An 18,670-nucleotide genomic window follows, 5' to 3' on the forward strand; every position below is an offset into this window, starting at 1 on the left:
ACTGATTGGACTAAAGTAAATTTGAATATATATTTAAGATAAATATGAACTCTGATAAATTTTAAGTTATTCACTTCATAAATTATATTTTTGGAAAAAACCTCATGGTACTTTTAGTTGAGGAAAGTAAATGTCTTATCTGGAGCTTGGCCCCAAACAAAGAAAGGCACCTTGATTTATTTCACTGAGTGGGCCTTGCTATGTTTTCTTTCCATTGGTAGTGTGTCCCATTACGAGGCACAGCTAAATTCTAGAATCACACATTTCAGGAATAAGGAAACCATAAGCAAATGTGGACATGTTTAGGTAGCTTGGAAGAAAAATCATGTCCTGTGATGTAGAAGAAACAAGTGATCATATCTTTTTTTCAGGTATAGTGATCAAAATATGTTCAAACTAACAGAACTTCTCTCCCTGTAATGATATCCTATTAGATGCTGATGAGTAACCAAAAGCATAGAAACATGTGATAGGGAGACTCTCTTGATGTTATTGGCCCGTGGTTATAGCTTAATGTGAATCAACCAATGTTCAGGCTTAAGTCATTTTACCAGAGGGAAGATTCAACTTTCACTAACCCAGATAGCATCCAAAGACATAGCTTTTTCCTTATATATAAGTAAAGCCATATTTGGGGCATACAGTGGAAGAAATATATCAAAAGTGATAAAAAAGTACAGTGTTGCTGGCATCTCTAATGGGTTTGTATAAAAGTGTATGTTCACATCTTGTCAATGGTGGTACTTCTTTCCTTGATTGTCCAAATTGACCTTGACCAAACTCCTTAATATATATATATATATATATATATATATATATATATATATATATATTTGAGATAAATATGAACTCTGATAAATTTGAAGTTATTCACTTCATAAATTATATTTTTGGAAAAAAAACTCATGGTACTTTTAGTTGAGGAAAGTAAATGTCTTATCTGGAGCTTGGCCCCAAACAAAGAAAGGCACCTTGAGTTATTCCTTCTCAGCAAGTAACATTTCTTTCCATACCTTTATTCATTCACTATATAGCTATTGTAAATCAGTGAAACTATTTTGCAGTAAATTCAGAAGATATGAATATCCTCTTCTAACCAGTTCTCTATCTCAATTTCTTTAGGAATAACGATCAGCATCTATGTTCCCAATGGAACCTGGAGGAAATTAACAATAATGTTGAGGAAATAGGTCCTCCATATGATTAGATTGGTTTTATATCCATCAATCAATCATTCAATAAATGTTTTGAACATTAACCAGCATTGTGTTCCACAGATACATGGTGATGTATCTGTGGAAAACAAACAGACAAACATTGTTTTTTTTTTTAATTCTTGTCTTTCTTTATAAAATTTGCATTGTTGTTAGGATAAATAAACCAAGTTATTGATTGCTTAGCATAGTTATATTCTTCAGCTATTATTTTCACTATATTTAGTATTCCAAAATAATGATAGTTAATCTCATTAAATAATGGCTAATTAACAAGATTTTAAATTGGTACATTTCTTTGAAGCCCCTTGGAATATAAAACAATAAACAAACAGAGGTCCAATATTCCCATTTGACAAGACACAATTATTTGCCTTAATTAAATTAATATTTTCAGAATTATTGTGGGGATCAATTTGTTAAACTGGTGCTTCAAGGAATTTCAGGTTTCTTGTAGTTCTTGTAAAATCAATTCTTTTATATTATTCGGGGAATGGAAGCAAGTGCAAGTTTAGAATTTCATTTTTGAAAAGCTAAGCTTGGTTTCTTTCTTCTGACTTATAAAATAAGAGTCAAGAATTATCTTCCCAAATTAGTATAAAATACTAAATATCAATATTTACCTCCAACTCGTAGATTTGAGCAAATAATAATTTGAAAAATTAAAGAAACTTGTTTAATGTAATGAACTCAGGGGTGTGCTTCTACTGAACTATTCCTTAGCCCTTTTTGTTTTGTGAGACAGGGCCTCACTAAGTTGTCCAAGTTGGCCTGGAGCATGCAATCTTCCCACTGAGACTCTGGAGTCACTGAGATTACAGGCCAGCATGATACTATATGGATCTTACAAGGAGCTTATGGAAAGGTAAGAATAATGCATATGTGTGTATCTTATACATAAATATATGCTTAGTCTGAAATATATCTGTGTGCATAAACTGTGTGTGTGTATGTATATATTATGGTGGTGCTAAGTGCTCTGAAGTCAGTGAAGGGCTATGATGCAGTGGGCAGGGATGGCCTCCCTGATAAGGTAACAAATGAACAAAACATAAAAGTGAGAAAAGGGACCATTTGAATAGAGGTACAAAGACAATAAAAGCAGCAGAAACTCCCTCACAAAATCAGACACACTGACTTATCAACTTGGAGTTATAGGACTGAAATCTACATTAAACCCAGGGAGAAAAAAATCCCAAGTTAAGAATATTATATACAAGATTGACCAAATTATGGGCATGTACAGATGTGGCATAATGAATCCTATGATTATGTATATTTACAATATAGCAATTTTTAAAAGTTATAATCTAAGTTGAGTGTGGTGGTGAATTCCTGTAATCCCAATGACTCAGAGTGAGGCAAGAAGATCTGGAGATCAAAGCCTGCTTCAGCAGCTTAGTAAGGCCCTAACCAACCTAGTGAGAACCTGACTCCATACAAAAAATAAAAATTCTGGAAATGTAGCTTAGGGTTAGAGTGTCCCTGGGTTCAATCCCCAGTACCAAAACCCACAAATAAAATAACAATAATTAAAATATATATAAAAAAGAGAACATCTAAAAGAAACCCAAAAGAACATTATGCATCAAAGATCAATAATCAGATTAACAGAAGATTTAACAACTGCTGCAGACACAAGCAGATAAAAGAGATTTCCAAAGGACTGAACAACAACAACAACAACAACCTGTCATTCTAGAGATTTATGACTAGTTAAACTATAACTAGAGTAGGGGCAGGAAAGGACAGCTTTCTCCCTGAAAAAAAACTATTAAGCTGTTATTAAACAATTAAACCACATATTTTGTTGCACACCAGTAATCCAAGCAGCTCTGGAGGCTGATAGCAGAGGATCGCAAGTTCAAGGACAATCTCAGCAACTTAGTGAGGCTTTAAGGAATTCAGGGAGATGCTGTCTGTAAGTAAAATATAAAAAAAAGGGCTTGGGATGTGGCAACCCTGGATTCAGTCCCCAGTACAAAAAAATAATACATCTGAATAAAGCAAAATGACCCCAGAGAAAAGGTATCATTTGAAGGAGGAATAATTCACACAATACAATTGAAAAAGATCTTTATCATTGTGGAATTAGAAAATACATAAACAAAGAAACAAAATGGAGTCAGGTGACAACAGTGTTCTGAGGAGAGCAAGATGAGAGGTGTGTCAGAGCAACCTGAAGGGGAAGGGCCCTACTTTGGACAGGGCAAGTTTTCTTTCTCAACATCAGCACAACTGAACTTCTGAGCCTGAACAGTCCTTAGGGTGGGAGCTGACCTGGGCATGAAAGGATGTAGACAACACCTGCCATTTTAACAACCAAAAGTGTCTCTAAACAAAATCACAGGCCCTTAGGCCTGCTCCTGAGGGCCCTAGAAAGAGGTGTTCAAGAAGGCAGGGGCTGGCCTGGGATGCCAGGAGGTGCAGATAGGGACCAAAACTCCAAGCTGGCCCCAGCGTGTCCAGGCACAATCTAGAGGGGACCATCCAATTACTAGTATCCAACAGGATCTCAAAATTACTCTTCTGTTTCTGAGCTGGAAAGGGGACTGATGTATTCTTTGAGCAACTCCAGTGGGTACAACAGGATCCTCTCTGCTGCCTTGATATCTTTTTCCAGATTTTCCTGAAGCCGCTGGCAAAGCAACCAAACCAGAAGAACCAGTAACACCAGGCACAGAGCCCCCAGGGCAACCACAGCCAGCCACATAAGCCATAGGCATTCCATGGGGGCCTGAACCTCCAGGTCACTGAGGGGCCCACTATCACAGCCACAAGATACCCCTCAACAGCCAGCCATGTCCCCTACTCCTCTGAAAAGCAGTTGTAGGCCCCAGCATGGTGATATTGGGCAGTCATCACCACCAGGGCTTGGAGATGGGCATCATAGTGGATGGAGCCTGGCTCGTCTGCAGGTGGGTCCTGGCCCTCAAAGATCCAGCGGGCATAGGCCAACTTGGAGGAGAGGGACAGGGAAGTACCAAGTCTGTGCCCACTACCATTGTGATGTTTTTCAGCATTCACCTGACTGTAGCAACAGAGAGAGAAGGTAGCAGAGTCAGTGCAAGAGGGCCAGGGAGGTGTGATGTGGAAAATACACCTAAGGACCACAGCCCATCTGGAGTGGAGGGGAACACAAAAAAAGCTCACCTTTCTTAGTGCCACGAAGGTCACAAAAGCATATGGTATCTGAGATCCCCATGTTCTGAACAAGTAGAGATCTGGCAGAGGAAAGGGGTATCAGAAGCATGGTTCCAACCACCATATCCACACACCTTCCTGGTCTCAGCCCTTGCAGAACCCAGCTCACCCAGAGTAGCTGGCCACAGACAAACAGTGACTAGTGTTGATGCTCCAGTCAGAGTAGGAGTCCCGCACAAGGACACACTCTGCACAGATGTGGTACTTCACAGAGTCTGCCAGGGGCAGCTGGTCCAACTGAGAGCAGGAGCCAGCAAAGAGCAGCTTCTGTGGGAGAAGAGGAGTGAGAGGGTTGGTAGGGCCACATGCATCCCAGGGCTGCTCAGACCCCAAGGAGCACAAGCAGGAGAGGTGTCCACATGAAGAAGAGGCAGAAGACAGCAATGCAAAGGAAGGTGCAAGTCTCAAGAAAACAGGGAGGCTATACACACAGAAGGCATGAAACATTTTCCTCCAGTGCCCTTGGCTCTCACAATAGCACCAGCACAGCATAAGGTGTTCTCTGTTTGAATGGTAACTGCCAATCTGAGTGTTTACACAACCCCATATTCTTTCTGCTATTACTCCATGTGCTGGGAAACAATTGTAAGTGATAATAGCTGCAAAAGGCAAACAAATCATCATCCAGAGGATGCTGCAAATGTGTATGAGGGTTAAGGAAAAAGACAACACTTCAGGGGACATGGTGGGGAATCAGCGGGTCAGGCCCAGAGCACCACTGGGGACTAGGCAAAAACCAAAGCTGGGAGGGCACCAAAAATATGTCAAAGCTGGGGAAGTCTGGCGAGTATGGAGAGGATAAGAGAGGAGGCTGTAAGCAGAGTCCTGGACCCACATAGAGGTGTTAAAAAAAAAAACATGAGTTTTCTCCAGGACTAATTCTGGGAATGCAGCCCTGCAGAGACCAGGGAATACATAATGCTCCTGTGGAGTGCCAATCCTGACAGCACACACCCTGACTTCCCAGGCTTGCCCTGAGCTGACTTAGGTGTGCTGAACTGGCCAACCATGCCAACCTGATTTGGGGATGGTGGAGTGGGTGCAATGGCAGTGCATGGAGTCTAATTAGCTACCTTGCTTGGTGACAGCACAAGGCTTTCCACAGTTTCCTTATCAAACACTTGCAGTTCCTCAATCAGGTGGACCCCAGGCCTCAGGATCACAGCCTTGAGCAGCCAGCCATCTCCTGGAAAAGTCTGGAGAAGGGAGTGTCAATGACAGGGAATGAGGCTCTTGGGTGTCTCCCAGCCCCAGACACACCCAAGAGCTTACCTACCTGTGCCAAAGAACAGCAGTGTATAGGTGGCATTGTCAAATCCTGTAAATTGGTCAGCCACCAGGTGGGTGAAGTTGGTGTTTTCATGAGCAGGGGCTGTCCCCATGAAGGCTCTACCTGCTCGTCCATCAGTGGGTGCTTCTTGATAAAGATGAGGGTTCTGTCAGCCAGCTCCAGAGAACTGGTGTGACCATGGTGATGGTGACATTTGTTGATGCACTTGTGGGGGTAGGGGTATGGACAGGGGAGCTATCAGCTGTTGGGAGGCCACTGGAACTGACAGGGAACACTTCGTGCCCAAAGGACTCACTGAACCAGGCTGGGGGCTGGGTACTGGGTCAGTGTATTGACCCCACTTCTGCACTTCCTCAAACAACCCAGGGTTGGTTTCTGCCTAGTCCCCAATGGTGCTCTGGGCCTGACCTGCTGATTCCCCACCATGTCCCCCTCCTTGTAGGGACCTTGGAACACCCACTGGATCTCTTCCAACTGGTACTCACAGATTGAGGAAAGGTCCACATTACCCCTGTTGCAATGAGAGAGGGATCTCAAGGGTCAGGTCTGATGCCCACCTTAACATCTCACCCCAGCTCCAGAGACTGCAGGAATGTAGGGATCAGCAGAAAATGCTCATGGGCAGAAGAATATACCAGCAGGCAGATCTAAGGTGCCACCAGGCAGGGCCTTTTCTTCTTTCCCCAGGGGCCTTTAAAAGGGGCAAGTACTCAGTGTTCCAGACACTGACCACTTGGATGTCCCTCTATGACAGCATGGTTCAGGCCCTCCCACCCACATATTGCCCTTGACCTGAAGACCTGCTCATCCCCACCCCAGCATTCCTGGCCAACTCACCATCACATATGAAATACACCAAAGAAGGTGGTCTTGTGCCAGGAGGCACCCTGCAGGGTGTGCACAGCCTGTAGCTGGTTGAAATAGAGCTGCTGGTAGGGCACTGAGCACCCCAGCCGTGACTTCAGGAATGTGGTCCACTTCTTCTGCAGTGTGCGTGCACCGGCAATGTCACTCTAGCAGATATCAAGGGGATGCAGTGGGTCAGCCGCTGCCCAGCCCACAGGGTTCCCAGGGCTCATGCTGGGGGCTCAATACCTTTTAGACATGGGCAACTTGGGCCAGCAGCTGCTTGGTACAGCAGTCGTATTCCACCACCCTCTCACTGAAGAAGTACACCTTGTAGTCATCCCCTGTGATGCTCCCCACATTCTCAGGGACATAGGCAGAGGCAATGAAGTGGGGCCCTGCAGCAAGGCAAGGAGGTTCAGTCATGAGGTGACAAGGACCTCACAGGTTTCCCACCCTGGGCTTCCCCAGTCCTTCTCCCTGCTCACTGTTGAGCCATAAGGCCTCGTACTCTGCCTTCATGGGGTGATAGGGCCCCATGTTCTGGAGGATGACAGGCTGGGTGCCCAGGAAGTTATTGAGGGTGGCTGAGTACAACTCACCATCTGTGGGAAATGGAAGGATAGTCAGGCCATAAACAAGGTGTAGACACCCCAGAGTGTGTCAAGTTCCAAGGGACTCACCCAAACCAGGCACAGCCACTCACCTACAAGAAGGCCAGTGTGACCTTAGCTGGGTCATAGGGACAATTCCCCTTCCCGTCATCAAAATCTTCATGCTCCAAAGTAAAGGTGAGCATGTTCTAGAGGCAGAGGGAGCCAGTCAGGAGGATGAGCATGAGGGCAGGACCCCATACTGGAGGCCAGGGTGGCAGGCAGCCAGGGTGGGGCAGCACTCACAATGTAGGTGCACTTGGGCTAAAAGACGTAGGTACCACAGACATACAGATGGGAGATGTTGTAAGGCTGCAGGAAGCAGAAGCAGTTGAAACACTCCATCTTGGGGATAAAGGGATCAGTCAGTGAGACCCCTAGGTGAGGGCCACTAGTGCCGAGGCTAAAGAGAGGTCTGCCCTCAAATGACAGTACTCCAGGGAAGAGTGCCCTGTGAGGCCCAGGAGGCCAGCAGTGCCTGAGCATCCACATGGTTGCTCTTCCCTTTCTCAGAACACTCGATCTTCTTCTCAGCTGGTGCCTCCCAGAAGATCTAGTGCACAAGGAATATGGTAATGTCATAAGTAGATGCAGAGAAGGATGATACCCTGTGGGAAATCTTGATCCTCATCCTCCGGAAGCTTCTTTCAGTAGAGGACAGAAGCCCCTAGCCACCAGCAAGGAGCCCTGGCACTTGTCTTCCAAGTCACTCAGGAGGCTGAGGCAGAAGTATTACAAATTGAAGGCCAGCCCTTTCAACGTAGTAAGAACTTGTATGTAAATAAAGTTTGAAAAGGGACTGGGAAAGCAGCTCATAGAGTGTCCCTGTGTTTAAGCTCAAGTACATGGGTATGTTTGGGGGGAGTCCCATAGTACTTCATCATGGCATAATCCAGTAAGTGCCATAGAAGGGAAGAGAGAGTTGCTGATCCTGATGGGGGTTGGGAAGGCCTGGGGGCACACTATTTGATGAGATACCATGTGGTTTAATTGGGTCAAATGGTGGTTGCATTCCAAGCTTTCTGAGGAATCTCCATATTGCTTTCCAGAGTGGCTCTACCCATCCAAATTGATTTATTCTAAGCAATTGTCTTCCCATGTCTTTTAAGTTTAGAGGCAAGGAGTTCTTTTTCCAAGGATGTCATGCCACTTTTTAAATTATTGTTGAAACTCTAAATATGTGTAGCTTTTCATCCACCCTTCCCACATACAAGTAAATGAATATCACAGTATCTCACTGGATCTCCAGTGCCCATACGTGTTTGCAGCTGATGGCAGGGTTGAAGTTTTGTGGCAGAGATCAGACAGCACAGGCTCAGAATGTTTCTCTCCTCCTTATTTCCCATCCTTTTATCATTGGAGATGGAGCCCAGCAGCCTGCTTGAATCCTTAGGTAGTGTGACCCTAGAATATTGGTGGCATTATTTCTACTCTCCATTAGGCACCAATAGCAAAAAAGCAAATTGGGAGCACACTTATAGCATCTGCTGTAAGTATAAAGTTTGTGTGCATCTGTTGGGCTGCAGTGATGAGATAAATCCTCTTTGTTAATATGTGACTTGCAACTTGAAGCCTCCCCAGTCTCTGAATTATAAAGCAGGTTGCTCTGTGGGCAGCCTTTCAGCCAGAGAACACATGGAACAGAGCAAGGGATAATCCTGGGAATGCAAAGAGCACACTGGAATTTTTTTTCCTTTCCCTTTTGGTGGTGACTTTAGGTAACGGCTTTGTCAAAACCTGGCTGATTCCATAAAGCCTTGCAAGTAAGGGCTGCTAGAAATGAGAGCACACTGAAGTATGTCATCAAAAGAAGAACAAGGGGCTGCTCTTGTAACATGCACTCTAGTACCTTGATCCCTCTCCTAAAAACTATAGTTCCAAGTCAGGCGTGGTTGTGCATACCTGTAATCCTAGTGACTCTAAAGGCTGAGGCAGGAGGATTGCAAGTTCAAAGCCAGCCTCAGCAAAAGCAAGGCCCTAAGCAACTCAGTGAGACCCTGTTGCTAAATAAAATATGAAAAGGGCTGGGGATGTGGGTCAGTGGTTCAGTGTCCCTGGGTTCAATCCCCTGTAAAGGGGGGGGATTTTTTTGTGTATGCTAATTATATAGAATAGTGGGTTTTGTTGTGGTATATTTGAAACTGCATATACCATAACTGTAGTATAGACAAAGGGGTCAGAGGGAGAGTTGAAGTGATGCAAGGGGAGGGTACCCTGAATGAAATATATCAATCAGAATATCATGAATCCTATAAAGAAAGAAACTTTCAAGCCTGCCACAGAACTAAGACTCTGTCTACCACCAACAGATGGAGCTGGGGGTGGGGGGCTTATGTCATGTCCCTTTGGCTTGGAAACAAATATTTGTAAACACTTTTTAAGAACCTAACATAAATTGAGACTGAAATAGAAGACAGGAACTTATTATACATGATCATGACCTGTTGGCATATTACTTAAGATTTATTGATTCCCTTCTTCTATAATTCCATAGTCATAAAGAGAATTGGAATCATTTTGTTAAAAGCTAGAATGCTAGGTAGTGCTTGTCCTGGAGAAAATGTACCAGAAGTTTGTGCCTCAAAGAAGTGGAATGGAGTTACAGCTACAAACCTGTTTTCTCTGATATCCATTTCTAGGAAATTGTTTTCACAATATCTGAGCATCTCTTAATTAATTGGTAAAATGAATTTCTGAGCAGAATTGTACTGTGGTCTGATAAGCCAGAAAATCCCCTCTTATTCACCCCTCACAAACACTCTGCTTAGCATTTTTACAAGGATTCTCCCCTCTTCAAAGATGAAGAATGATTGTTGTTTTTATTTTATCAATCCACATATTTAAACAAGTTTTTTTCTGTTTTGTTTTATACCTGAAATTGAACCCAAGGGCAGTTAACCACTGAGCTATATCCCCATCCCCTTTTCTATTTTATTTAGAGACAGGATCTCACTAAGTTGCTGAGGCTGGCTTTGAACTTGCAATCCACTTACCTCAGCCTTCAGAGCTGCTGAGATTACAGGGGTGCACCACTGCACCCAGCTAAATGTAACTTTTTAATTCCACTTCTACACATGGGTGTATAAAGTCAATGTGACCTCAACTGATGTACCCTGCAGATTAGCCCCTGGTAAACACAAACAAGATTGGTGACTTTTTAAGCAAATGGTTAGACATGTCATCACTTTTCAGTTTGTCCATGGTTAGCATATACAGTTTCAGCAAGAATCTTGCAGTTTCTGATGTAAGTTCTTGCCATAAATTTTTATTGGGGGGGGGCAGGGATAGGAGCTGGGATTTTCACACTAAAGCCTGCTGTCTGTTGTGTGGATAATTCTCAGTTTTTTTCTTTGCATTTGACTGTGCAGATGACATAAAAACATTTTGTGAATTGGAAAGTATGATCACATTCCCCCTCAGGTTTCATTGAGGCACAGATTCCTAGTGAATCTAGTATATGCCTGCACATTTTTGGGGAGGTGAAGTACTTTTGCTCTGAAGGATGCTGCAGCCACTTTTCAAGTGGGAAAAAAGTTATCTCTAATACATGTGAAATTTTTCACTACCTAAGAGGAAGGAAGTTGGAAAACAGCTTTTTTCTTTTTTTTTTCCTTTTTTTTCTTTCTTTCTTTCTTTCTTTCTTTCTTTCTTTCTTTCTTTCTTTCTTTCTTTCTTTCTTTATTTATTTTTGGTACCTGGGATTGAACTCAGTGGCACTCAACTACTGAGCCACATCCCAGCCCCGTCCCTTTTTTATTTTATTTAGAGACAGGTTTTCCCTGACTTCCTTAGTGCCTTGCTAAGTTATTGAGGCTGGCTTTGAACTTGCCAACTTCCTGCCTCAGCCTCCTGAGCTGCTGGGATTACAGGCATGCCCAGCTAGGAAGCAGTTTTAAGTCACAGAGACATTTGATGTGCATATTTGTGTGAGTTAGAGTCTTACTAGAGACATTTTTTAAAATAGTTTTTAAGGTAGAGATGAACTCAATATCATTATCTGGTTTATGTATTTTTATGTGGTGCTGAGCATTGAACCCAGTGCCTCACTTGTGCTAGGCAAGCACTCTACCACTGAGCCACAATGCCAGCCCACAATATAATGTATTGAAGCTCAGATTTTCCTCCTGTCATGTGGAGTATTACCAACATACTTCACAGGGTTGCAAAGAGGAGTTAGAAAAAGTGCTTAGAAGAATATATTCTCTATAATCCTTAGATATTGTGATTAATGTATCATGCACAATTTCAAGTAGCTTACATCATAAGACACAGCTAAAAAGGGTGGAATGAATATCCCCCAGTGTAGAAAGTGGTAGAAAAAGCAATTTGACACATTCTGGAGTCCTGATACATTTTTACTCTGGAGTCCTGATACATTCTTACTCAGATCGTGAATGGGGTTCTGTGTGCCCCTCCTATGATCCATGATGGTTTTGCTAGGTTTGTATATAGTAGGAGTACAGGTAGAGCAGCAGATGATACAGCCTCAGGGCCAGGCTGTATTTATCCACATTATCTGGGAAAAGACCTGAGGTTCCTGGGGGAGAAAACAAACAGTAGCTGATAAAGTTTGGTGGTACTAAGCATGATTCCAGAGAAAGCAATGCTCCCCAGCTAGCTGGTGACAGATTCCTGCTTGCTCTTCCTTTAAGCTAAGAGATGAGCAGAGGTTGATGGGCAGGGAGTGGGCGTGAGTTTGATTCTTCCTCATGGCTTTATCTTTGTGAAATATGTTAGGGAGATTATTATTTGGACCTTCAGGATATTTCTGTACCCCATAATGAGCGAGTCTGTGCTAGACAGATTGATAGCACTCCATAAATAGAGATGGCCCCCACCTTATGATGGGTTGACTTAAAATATTTCAACTTTACAGTGATGTGAGAGCAGATCTTGGCAACCACTCTGGTTTTTTTTTTTCACTTTGAGTTCAATATTCAGTGAATTCCATGAGCCTTACAACACTGTGTTATAAATTGAGCTCTGTGCTGGGCACAGGGGTGCAGGCCTGCACCTGTAATCCCAGCAGTTTGGGAGGCTGAAGCAGGAATATCACAAGTTCGAGTTCAGCTTTAGCAATATGGCGAGGCCCTAAGCAACTCAGCGCAACTCTGTCTCTAAATAAAATACAAAATAGGGATGAGATGTGCCTCAGTGGTTGAGCGCCCCTGAGTTCAATCTCCAGTACCCCCTCGCAACAAAAAGAGGTATGGCATCAGTGATTTTGCTCTGCAGCAGACTCACACCACTGGAGTTTGTTTAAGGCAAGCTAGGCTGAGATTTGATATTTGGTGGGTTAAGTGTATTGAATGCATTTTAATACAATGTTTTTAACTTCCTGTGGGCATCCTTTTATTTTAGATTGAAGAGCACGAGTATTGGTTAGTGGGTTGAGGATTAGGGGACAACCTCTAAATGTTTATTTCATCTATAGAAAAGCAAAGAATTGACATAAACTAGTCTGTGTTAGTTACATATTAAAATTCTTGATGTGCCATATGCTGATAAACGTATAACAAATTATTGCTGTAATGACTGATAACACTCAGTTTGGAATTGGGTAGACATGTTAGCATATGACTCTTTGGACCCAGTACAAACTTATAAACTCACACAACTAATTAATAACCCTTGTGTGATGGGTACTGTGCTAAGTGGTTTAGGCATATTTGTTCATTTAAACATCACTGTAACTTTTTTTGGGGGGGGGGGGTACCAGGGATTGAACCCTGGGGAACTTAACTACAGAGCCACGTCCCCAGCTCTTTTTTTTTTTATAACCACAGATGCACTTCCACAGCTCTTTTTTATATTTTATTTAAAGACAGGGTTTTGCTAAGTAAGTTGCTTAGGGCCTTGCTAAGTTGCTGAGCTGGTTTGAACTTGCAGTGTTCCTGCCTAAGCCTCCAGAGCTGCTGGGATTACTGGTGTGTCACCATGCCTGGCATAGAACCTCTTTTGAAAGGAGAAAACTGAAGTTCATAGATTTCAGGAAGCTAGCCCAAGGTTACATGAGCTGTTAGTGAGAGAATTTCCATGGGAACCCACACAGCCTGGCTTCAGGGTTCATGCTGTGGACTCAAAACTATACTGTCACCTCTCAGCAAAATTTCAACATTGCTAATCTGAAGTTTCCTTAAGTTAGAAAAAGTCACACAAGAGCACAGTCTAAATCAGAGCTAAATTTGCCTAATCCTCTTGCTCTGTCCCATTTGGAAGCAGGTGCAGCTGTAGGTCAGAGAAATAGGTAACTCACTCCCTTTGAGTGTCCAGAATTACCCCTTGAAAGCCACACACTCCTCCTGGCTGTGTCTTCTCTCCCACAGGCATCCCACTTTCCCCAGACTGTGCCCAGCATACATCACTCTCTTCATACAGGAGTCTACAAGAGCCTCCAAAAGCATATTTAAGTGTTACCTTATGGCTAATTTTCTCCCTGGAATCAGCCACTGTGGAATTCTGAGGAACCAAACACTTGCCTTTATCACATTGTTTACACTATATAAGCCATTTTATTTTATTTTATTCTTGTACCAGGGATTGAACCCAATGATATTTAACAACTGAGCCGCGTCCCCAGCCCTTTTCTTGTATTTTATTTTGAGATAGGGACTCACTGAGTTGCCTAAAGCCTCACTATATTGCTGATACTAGCCTTGAAGTTGACATCTTCCTCCCTCAGCCCCCTGAGCTGCTGGAATTACAGGTATGCACCACCACCCCTAGCACATTCCCAGCCCCCTCCATCACTCAGACACTCATACTCCACCCCAACTGTATAATTTTGAGTTATTTTTCAAGTTACCCCCTAGGGCCCTCTTCTTAATAGGAGTGCTCCTTTTGTCACCAAATAATGTAGATCAGTGCCTTTAAAATGAAAATGTCTTAATTTGAAGATTATTTTTCCCTTTGGTCATTCTAGGCAAAGAAATGGCATTTCTTCTCACTGTGAACCATCAGGACGCTGCAATGTAGGACACATTCTTTGTTGATATTTTGTTCTCTCAGTGGGATCATTGTAGATATTTCTGCTACATCAATCTGGGTTGTGTTATCCATCTGACATACACTACAGAGGATGGACATGGTCAGGAAGAAAAGGGCAGTGGTGTCCAGGGATTATCTCTACCTAATGGTGGACCGTTATAGTGGCCTGAAGCAAAGGGTAGAGCTATTGCACCTCTGAAGGGTGCACAGCTGCCTACAGATTCACCTGTGATAGTTTCTTACCCTGAAGTGTACAGGGTAGACCAGGCACAGTGGTGCAAGCCTGTCATCCCAGCATCTCAGGAGGCTGAAGCAGGAGGATCACAAGTTCAAAGCCAACCTCAGCAACTTAGTGAGGTGCCAAGCATACCAGTGAGACCCTGTCTCTAAAAAAAACACAAAATAGTGCTGAGGATGTGGCTCAGTGGTCAAGTGCCCCTGAGTTCAATCCCGGGTTACCCTGGTCCCTCCAAAAAAAAAAAAAAAAAGAGCTGCTGGAAAGGATTTGACATCTTTCTCACTCTGGGTAACGTGACTGTCATGTCAGTATTTTAGCCTCACATCAGGGATGCCCAGGCAGCTTTATCTAATGATGGTCATCTCGCATGCCCCCAATTGTAGCCTGTCTTATGTCTTTTGCATAACTCAGTCCTGCACCATCAATGCTGCTTGATGTTGATAGTGACCATGAAATAATAAGAAGGTGGGGCATGATCTAGGTGGGTACATGCACACTTGGTGGCTAAAAGTTTTTATGGCTCTGTGTGTATTCATAAAGGACCATGAAAGTGTCAAGAGCATTGATTTTTGAGGTTACAAATTAAATCTGGTGGGTAGGAAAATTTGCACAGATAGAAACTATTAATAATGAGGATTGAATGTCTCTCTCCCTGTGTGTGCAGCTGGAAAGAGGAATCACTTTTGTGATGCAGTGAAAAATCCCTCACCTACCAATTTATAATACTTTAACTTTTGCTAAATCTCCAATTTCTCTTATCCTTCTGTAAAATGGAATGATACCATAGGGATTTATGAGCATTAAATAATTTGATGACCTTAGAACAGTAGGTAGTTGATACATATGTGTGTCCCCTGCATAGATAGTATTATTTTGGTGGATGTGGGTGGTGGTGATGGTGACGTGAGCCTTGGAGACATTAAGCATCAACCTCAGCATCGTAATATTGAAAGGAATAATGTTTCTGGGTATTCTGGTTTATTTTCCACTCAGTACATACTATAATAACTATTTGGAAGACTATTGTGAGCATTCAATACAATATCCTGCTGGATAGATTTTGGTCATCTTTGAATCCCAATACAATTGGGAGCAGTTTCACAGTCAAGGAACAGTATAGATATTGCTTATCATTTTCCTTCTGATTATAAGTATCACCTAGGATGTGTAATTTTTTTTTTTCAGTATTGAGGGTGGAACCCAGGGCCTTGCATATGCTAGGCAAGTGCTCTACCACTGAGATGTATCCACAGCCTATTCTTATTCTCCTTCTTCTTATTATTATTATTATTTTGAGACAGGGTCTTCCCAAGTTGTTGAGGCTGGCCTGAAATGTGTCACCCTATTGCCTCAGCCTCTCAAGATGCTAAGATTATAGGTATGTGCCACTGTGACCAGCAAGAAACACAAGTTATTTTTTTGTACCAGGAAATGAACCCAGGGGGCATTTTATCCACTGATCTACATCTCCAGCCTTTTTATATATTTTATTTAGAGACAGGGTATTGCTAAATTGCTTAGGGTCTCACTAAGTTGATGAGGCTGGCTTCAAACTTTCAATCCTCCTCCCTCAGACTCCCAAACTTCTGGGAATACAGGTGTAAACCACTGTGCCTGTCAGGATATAGAAATTTCCATGGATGTTATCTTTCCATGAGAATTTTAAAGTTCCTCACTACTTGGCATATTATAGTTCTTGTTAATAGTGATTATCAATATTTTGTCTTATGACAGTCATTTATGATAGAGTTGATTTGTCTGTGGGGATACACATGGCAATGTTTTGTTTGTCACAATTATGCAGAGGTGCTACTACCATCAAGTGAGTAGATAACAGGGACACTGCTAAACCTCCTGCAATGCACACGCCATGCCTTACAGCTGGGACAGCCCAGAATATCAATAGTGCCAGGGCTGAAGCACTCTGCACTAACTGAAAGCTCCTTGGAAGCAGCACTGTGTCCTACTCCCTGTCCTGAGCCCTGGCATGGATCCCTATCAGATCTACCTTGGGTCCTCAGGTACCTCCTGAGTTACATAGTCTACAAACATTTAGCCCCTGGGTTTAGCATTTCTGCAGATTAACTTTGTGACTTCTAGATTTCAGGATTCATCCACAGCCATTTTTAATATTTTATTCAGGACAGGGTCTCACTGAATTTGTTAGGGCCTCGATAAGTTCCTGAGGCTGGCCTTGAACTCATGATCCTCCTGCCTCAGCCTCTTAGAGGCTGGTATGACAGGTGTGTGCCACCATGCCCATCTCTCTTCTGTTTTTATTTTACATTTTTGATGACAGAGATTTAACACAGGGCCTTGGACATACACATAAAGCATACACTATAAATATAATTTTATCCTCTTAAAAATATTAATCTCATAATATCACAGACATTAGGAAAAAGATTTCTCCTATTCATATTTAAAGCTTGAAAAACATTAAGTGCACTGTATAACAGAAAGAAAGTTTCAACAGGGTGTTTTTAAGCATTTAAATTTTTTTCTTTCTATAATGTATATTGTGGGAAGGGACACTTCAACAATTGCTTTCTGGTCACACATAAAACAATTCTACCTGTCTTCTATGAGGGGAACTATGTTGTATCAAAGGATTTCTTGCAACATTTATAAGGACATTTCTTTCCCGAAGAATTCTTGCCAAGTATTTTCTGTGGGACAATAAAAACAGTTATCAATTGTTAGGTTTATTTGTTAAGAAACTAATTATGATGAAATGATGAAGATAGTTGTGTCTTAAGTGTAGTTTTAAACTGATTTTTTTTTTTTTTGGTAACAGGCATTGAACCCAGGGGCACTTAGGCACTGAACCACATATTCAGCCCATTTTTTACTTTTTATTTGGATACACGGTCTTTCTAAGTTGCTCAGAGCCTCAATAAGTTGCTGAACATTGCTTTGAACTTGCAATAGTCATGCCTCACCCCAGAGTTATTGCAATTTCAGACATGAACCAGTGTGGCTGACTGAAATTAATTTTCATGAATCCTGGGGTCTTTTGGAGATCAGAAAGCTAATATATCTTGCCTAGTAAGTCTCTCCATGAACCCTGAGAAAATTCTCATAATTCTATCGGCACAATACTCTTTGTTTTAAGATAGCTTTAGAAAATTGAACATCAATGTTTATTCTTTTTTTTAAAGAGAGAGAGAGAGAGAGAGAGAGAGAGAGAGAGAGAGAGAGAGAATTTTCTAATATTTATTTTTTATTTTTAAGTGGACATAACATCTTTATTTGTATGTGGTGCTAAGAATTGAACCCGGGCCGCATGCTTAAGCACGCTACCGCTTGAGCCACATCTCCAGCCCTCAATGTTTATTCTTAAATTGCAGTTTTCACAAATGTACTGGGTGAAAAAACACAAGTAAAATATCTACTAATTTTCATAAAGATCCTGAGTTATATTAAAATGCTATATCCACTTTCTCAATAATTAGAAAAAAATGGAGTAAGATGGAATATATTGGTTTTTTTTTTTTTTTTTTTTTTTTTTTTTTTTTTTTAGAGAGAGGGTCTCACTGAGTTTCTTAGCACCTCGCTTTTGCTGAGGCTGGCTTTGAATTTGTGATCCTCCTGTCTCAGCCTCCCAAGCTGTTGGGATTACAGGTATGCACCACCATACCCAGACAGAATATACTGTTTTAAATGAGTTTTAAAACTTCATTTTTTCTTGTTAATGTAAGCACATGAATCAAAGAGAACACTAGTGTCATGGGAATAACAAGTCTGTAGTTGCATTAAACAAATTTTACATTTTAGCAAATTTTTCACTGTAGGCAAATTTCTTTAACTATTCCAAAAATGTTAGACTACAATGAATTTTGTGATGAGCCAAGTTTCAGGGTCTTGGTGATATTATGTGTGTTTGCCTCCAATTCCTTTCTGGAAAACATCTGATAAGAATTTAACTTTTAACCAAATAGAAGTATCTATAAAAATGACTCATTTATTTTTCTTGGTCCTATCCAATTTTTTTTTCTTGAGGAATTTTAAAATTTTGAATATAAATGTTTATCTTGACTATTTTAATTAATGTTCTAACAATTGATATTTTTTTCTCCTCACTTCTCTAATTTATCAGAAATTGTTTCATACTGCTTATGGCTATTTTCCCCAGGTTGGTAAAATTTCATATATTTGTGGAGCATATTCATCACAGTGTAGTAAGTGAAATAACTTGATATTTTTATTTCTTTCAAGAATGTATTCTCATCAAACC

General features: G+C 41.7%; 1 protein-coding gene and 1 pseudogene across 2 annotated transcripts in view; one reads left to right on the forward strand and one right to left on the reverse strand.

The window, feature by feature from the left end:
• LOC143390007 (3',5'-cyclic-AMP phosphodiesterase 4D-like) overlaps nt 1–18,670 on the forward strand; it is a 224,630-nt gene that overhangs the window by 175,603 nt on the left and 30,357 nt on the right. The window lies entirely within an intron of this gene.
• On the reverse strand, nt 3,604–8,464 carry LOC143387560 (semaphorin-4C-like; annotated as a pseudogene).

The sequence above is a fragment of the Callospermophilus lateralis genome, unplaced genomic scaffold (genome assembly GCF_048772815.1).
Source record: "Callospermophilus lateralis isolate mCalLat2 unplaced genomic scaffold, mCalLat2.hap1 Scaffold_183, whole genome shotgun sequence".
Lineage (NCBI taxonomy): Eukaryota > Metazoa > Chordata > Mammalia > Rodentia > Sciuridae > Callospermophilus > Callospermophilus lateralis.